Here is a 6,791-nt window from a genome sequence, read left to right on the forward strand (position 1 = left end):
ATATAAGTCAATAGATACCTAAGAGATGCACCTAGAAAAAGAGAGAAACCACATAATGATTACAAGGATGAACTCAGAGGAAAAACGTCTTGGTCACAAGGACAAAAACGGTACATGGAAGAAAAGAAGTTGGAGATTTCTTTAAATCAAATTGTAAATGAAGTAAGAGTTCTTTAAAAAAGAATTGGAAGAAGAATAAGTACCCTACAACATAAAGCAAGATACTACATCCAAGTAACAGACTCTTTGAAAATTGGAATATAGTAAATAAAACTTCAATGACCCTATGAAATAAAAAAAATAGTAAAACAAAATTAAAAGATTGAAAAATAGAAGAAAATGTAAGGCATTTATTATTTTTTAGAATCACTTAGAAAACAGGTCAAGGAGAGGTAGTTGAAATGTAAAATATATGGGGGTAGGGGAAGTAAGAGTTGTCTAAATATATAAATGTGGTTCACACATGGCATGAATGATGCACCATCAGCATGCCATCTGAGGGAAAGGTCAAGAAGATCAAAGACTTCCAAGGCTCAGCAATCTCTTCTCCCTTCTCCATACTTCAAATATCTCAGGCTTAGAGGTATGGTAGATTCAGAAAAAAACCAGGATATCAACAATCATATAAAAAAGTGTTCTAAATCACTAATAATAAGAGATGTTCAATTTAAAACAACACTGAGAAAGATATGTCTATCTGTACACCCAAAAAATAAAAAGAGAAAAGGGATGCAAAAGCATAAAACCATTGCTAGTAGTATATTTTTTGATGGCTGAATTTATTGTGTATGAATGTAATGGAATGTTATTGTGCGTTAGGAATGAAAAACAGTGTGGATTCACAGAAATTTGGAAAAAACTGTATGACATAATACAGAGAAGAATTTATACAATATTGTAAATGCAATTAATACAATGACCCACACTGATTGCAATGAGGAAGCATGCTACCTACCTACCTAGAGCTTGTGGATAAAGGAGCACAATGAACCATAGATTTTTGGCGATGGTCAGTATGGTTTTTGTTGTTGTTTTTGACTCTGTATATCTGTTAAAATAGATGTTTTTGGTTTTGCTTTCTAAAGTTTAAGAAAAGAGATCGAGGGACCAGAGGGACCAGTGGAAATGCTGCCAAAAGAAAAAAATAGCATTATTAAAGCATTTGTTCTAAACACAGGGAAAAGAACAAAAGGAAGTGGAGAGGAAGACACAGAGGACAGCTTTGAAACTAACATATTGAATTTATTGTATGGTTTTTAAAAATACATTTGCTGTATTGTAATCAAGATTTTCAGTTTCATATGCATTTCATATACAGAAATGGTAAAGGAAATATAGAGTTAAATAGAAAGACAAATCCAGATACACATATTTTTATGGTTTGAGGAGAGTCACTCCAGTATAGTTCTTCCATCTAGTCCCTTCATCTTTCACCAGTTCCAGATATCTCTCCATTGGACTGTACTTTCTGAGGTTTCAAGGACTAATTTCATTCTCTTTAAGTGACATAGAAACTTATTATCTGTGTGGAACTGAATGCTCCATTATCTCTGACTCTGACTACTCCCTTCTCTGTGTGATACTAAATCCTGCAACAATTTGCATCTTAGCAAAGATCCTTCAATCACTATTGGTTGGTCTTTCACACAATAAATGACATTTATGACCCAAGGATTTGAGAAAATTCCAAGTCTGGGGTCTGAACTAGAGAACAAGAGCAGACTAGTTTGAAAGGAGCAATTGCAAGACCAACCCTCAAGAATTTCTGAGCACCCTGGACAGAGACAGGAGCACAAACAAGTCAGAGAACGACAAAAGGTACTAGTGACACTGGGAAAAGCAGGTACCTGTGTGAGCTTACTTACCTCAGGTCAGAGAAGCTGTAGAGCAGCAGCAAAGCTGCACATAAGCAGAGACATTACAGAGGTGGGGAAATCCATCTGCAGACATGCTGAACTCATTTCAAATTGTCTTTTTGTTTGTGGCCCTCAGTCAGTTCATTCTGGGGATTTGGGGGAATGGCTTTCTTGGACTTATCAATTGCATCCACCGGATCAAGGAGCAAGATTTCCTTATCAGATTTAATCATTGTGAAGCTAGCCTTCTCCAGGATCATCCTGCAATGTGTGGTCCTTTTTTATGCCATTACCTTGCTGTTCTATCCTGATTTCTTCTCTAGAGTGACATTACGTCAAATTCGTGAAACTATTTGGAACCTTAGTAACAATTTAAACATCTGGCTGTCCACCTGCCTCAGTGTCTTCTACTGCCTGAAGATTGCCATTTTCTCCTACCCTGCCTTCCTCTGGCTTAAGTGGAGGATTTCCCAGGTGGTTGCCTGCATTCTGCTTTGCTGTGTACACTTCTCTTTCTTCAATGCAGTGTTATTGATCCAAAAATTTATTATGCAGTCTGGCCTCCTAAAAATGAGCCTCATTACAAACTACACTGACAACAGGGGAAGGGAAAGAGAATTTCAGGTCTTCTACCTTCTTGGTCTCCTATGGACACTGATACCATTCATTATATCCCTGTTTTCCTGTCTCTTACTTATCCTCTCCCTGAGAAGGCACACCAGGATGATGCAGCACCAGGTCAATGCCCCCAGAGACATGAGCACTAAGGCCCACGTAAGAGCCACCATTGTAATGTTTACCTTCCTTGTACTCTTTGTCTTTCATTTTGTCATTCTCTTTATTGGAAGATCAAGTACTTCCCTGACAGATGCCAAGGTGATAATGATTATAGAGCTGGCTGCCCCTGTCTTTCCCTCGGTGCACTCATTTATCCTCATTCTGCAAAACAAAAACCTGAGACAGGCATTCCTGAAGCTGCTGTGGTTGAAGAACTTCATGAAATGGGGGGTCAGGAGATCCTATACCCTCTAATGCAAGGAGGGAGGGGAAGGTCAGTGTAGACCCTGCAAGTCTTTTAAAATTTTACTATTCTAGTTAGCTAGGTGCCATAGAAGGAAAAGCATTAGACCTAATTTCAGGAAGACCTGAGTTCAAATTCTGTCTCAGATCCTTACTAACTGTGTGACCCTGAGCAAGTCATTTAACCTCTCTCCACCTCATTTTCCTCATCTGTAAAATGGAGATGATAATATTGACAACACCTCACACGGATGTTGTGAGAATAAAAAAATTCGTTTAAAGCTCTTAGCAAACCTTAAGAAGCTACTTAAATGCTTACTACTATTATTATTATTAACATGATAGATACATAGATAATCCTTTAAGATCACTTGAACCCCAGTAAGGGCCAATTCCTGAACTAATCAACCAGAAGTACCTTACCTAACAGACATTCCCTTCTCTGTTCTCTGAGTAAACCTGGAGTATGCTTCTTTCTGTGTCAACAACTACAAGGCCAGATGAAACTAAGCTTCTTCCTCTCTTTGTGGCTATTAAGGATGATGCGCCTTAACCTGAGGCACTTACTTTCTTGAACAATGGGAATTTTCTTATCCTGAGTTAGAAGTGCTCTAAAACATATATAAGGCTTGTCATTCTTTTATCAGTCAGAATTGAAAAATCTGGCTCCATGTACACATGTATTAGCTAGCTTTAAAGGAATAAACAATATGAATTTATATACCACCTAGCCTATTTGCCTCTTTTTACCACTTTCAGGTCAAATACACACACACACACACACACACACATATACATACACACACACGCATATATACATACTTACATATATATACATATATACCTATCCCTATACATATATATATATGCTTGTGTGTATACACACATACACACACACACACACACACACACACACACACACACACACACACATACTGTGCTTGTTCAGTGTTTGGAAGTTTCCAAAGGAAAGTGTGGGAGAGAAGATGTATTAGGCTGCCTACCAAACTGAAGGTCTACAGAACAGTTGTGCTGACCTCATTGTTGTATGCCTGTGAAATCTGGACAGTTTACCAGCACCATGGAAGGAAACTGAATCGCTTCCATTTGAACTGTCTTAGGAAGATTCTGAGGATCATCTGGTGGGAAGGTATCAGACACTGAAGTCCTTACTCAAGCTAAACTGCCAAGCATTCAAATTCTGCTTCAGAGAGTGCAACCCCAATGGGCTAGCCAGGTTGCTCAAATGCAAAACATACAAAAAGACTATTTTTTGGAGAATCCACACAGGGCAAGCAATCTCATGGTGGTCAGAAGAAGTGATACAAGAACACTCTCAAGGTCCCTCTTAAGAACTTTGGAATTGATTGTGTGACATGGGATACACTGGCACAGGAACACTCAGCATGATGTACCCACATCAGAGAAGGTACTGTGCTCTAAGAGCAAAGCAGAATTGAAACAGCTCAAAGGAAACATAGAATACGTGAATTTAGAGAATCCACCCCAAATGTTCACAGGGACTGTCTGTGCCTGACCTGTAATAGAGCATTCTGAACTCATATTGGTCTGATCAGCCCCAGTCAGACTCTAGCATAGTGGTGTCATTTTGGTCCTCTTAGAGAATGAAGAACAATCACCAATCACATGTATATACGTATATTTATATATAAAATGATGTCCATACATTTTTCTTTACATAAAGTGATTTTTAAAATGTTCTAAGACATTCAAAGAAACCTGAATTTTATTTCAAAAGATTGTGTTTGATATCCAGTCATTTCAATGTGTTAAATAATATGTGTATGTATACTATATAGATATAGATATGGATTAAACATATAGATAGAAGAAAATGATTTTTCCCTTTGGGAGAAGAACAGTTTACTGTGAAGTTCCTAAATGTGGACAAGACTAGTAAGAGGGTGAACAGTGATCAGGGACAAAGACTAATGTCTTTGAAATAGGCTGTCAGTTGTAATCAGGTTCCCATAAGTCAGATATTTGGAAAGCTATAGAGGCATAAAGAGAGGTTTGAAGGAGGGGCAAAAATGGAAAGAGGGGAGAGGAAAATAATAATTATACTATCTCTTAGTTATTTAGTACTTTACAAAATGGTTTTATCAGATAAATGCTGGGAGGTTGATAGTACTAGGATATTTATTCCGACAATCCCAGGTCACCAGGAAGCTAGGGCTCATATAGAATGGATATTATCCTGGAGGCTGATCCCAACAGGATCATTTTTTTTCCCTCTTTGACTTGTTGCTCCAACCTGAATTGGGAGGAAATTTTCCTGGAATGTTCACCTATAGTGGTTTCTAAGTTTCTCCAAATAAGAATAAAAGTAGTCCCCAGATTCTGTAAATGTATTCAAGGTAGCAATGTCTTGAAACCGTTTTTTCATCTCAAAGAAAATGCAGAAGACACAAAGCACTCATAGGAGTTCATAAACATGAAAAACCCTACAAACACACAAACACACACACACACACACACACACACACACACACAAAGCCCTCAATTAACCCATAAGCTCCCCCCTGAGGGGAACTGAATGAGGGTGACTATTGGGGCAACCCTGTAACATTCCAGTGAGCCTTCTCCAGAGTCCTACTTTGTAACCCCTCTCCCAACAAAACTTAAAATGCCACCTTCCAATTTAGCATCCTCCTAGAAATAAATATATACATATATACATATATACATACACGTGTGCATACACATATACATATATGTAAATGTGTGTATACAAACACATACATATATGTGTGTACACACATATTTACATATATGTAAATGTGTGTATACACACATACACATACACCCAGAGCTACTAGAGCTAACAATCCCTTTCCCACTGGACCTGTAATGTCTCAATAATTCATTTACTACTCTCCAAGCAAGATGCTGGGCAAAATTTTTAGATAATACTCTTCTTTTTCCATAAGCCATGTTGCATCAGCAGATCCTCTTCTCCTCAAAAATTCTGATCTCAAGGACTTCTGCGTAATGTGAACAACAAAATGGAGGGCCAGATATTTTCTACAATCTCTGCTAACTCTCAGGGGGGAAAAACTGTGCCAGAGGTACACAATTAAAGCTGAATTTACAGGAGAAATAAAGCAAGATCCCCAACAAGGTAACAGTCTTTACTCATCACCCCTCTACCACCAGTTTTTAGTCTACTGCAAAGTGAACAATCCATATCAGCACAAACTGACCCATGGGCTTATGCTTTGCATTTCCCTCCTGCTACAAAGAGTCTACAGGCACATTTGTCTTCACTCCTTCATTCTTCTCTGGATGTCACTCTTAACTCTCCAGACATCTTTTTCTGTCATAACCCAAAAGCTTTCTTACCCTGAGAGATCACTCTTCCCCAGACCAAGTGTGTTCACCCCTCCATTCCTCTATGGAATTCCTCTACTGACTCTCTGGAATTCTCTACCCAACATGCCCCAGCATTGATAATTTACTTCCAACTCCCTATTTAGTCTTATGTATTGCCTTCCCCCATTAGAATGAAGCTCCTTGAGAGCAATTGCTTCTGTTTAGATTACTGGTACTTATCACAGTGCCAGGCACATAGTAAGCTCTTAATAAAAAGGCTTATTGACTTATTCACCTAACCCTTTATTTCTTCCACTATCCCACTGTAGCAAGCAATAGACATTGAGTCTGCCCAACCATGTGAAGTGAAGGGGCAGGAAAAGGAAAAGACAGAGACAAGCTTCCTTTCACCTGGGGCAGATTCTACGTTAGGAACGCAAATGTTTCAAATACCACCTCACCCTCCCCTCACTCTATGAAAAGCTAAAGATGATCATTAAGAACAGTCAGAGAAGTAAAAAATGGAAAGAAATGGGGCAAAGGGCCAGAATAAGTGACTACACCAGGATTGAAGGAAAAGGA

General features: G+C 38.5%; 1 pseudogene; it reads left to right on the forward strand.

The window, feature by feature from the left end:
• The first annotated feature begins 1,836 nt into the window (after window positions 1-1,836).
• On the forward strand, window positions 1,837-3,368 carry LOC140531245 (taste receptor type 2 member 7-like; annotated as a pseudogene).
• Window positions 3,369-6,791: the final 3,423 nt, after the last annotated feature.

The sequence above is a fragment of the Notamacropus eugenii genome, chromosome 3 (assembly GCF_028372415.1).
Source record: "Notamacropus eugenii isolate mMacEug1 chromosome 3, mMacEug1.pri_v2, whole genome shotgun sequence".
Taxonomy (NCBI): domain Eukaryota; kingdom Metazoa; phylum Chordata; class Mammalia; order Diprotodontia; family Macropodidae; genus Notamacropus; species Notamacropus eugenii.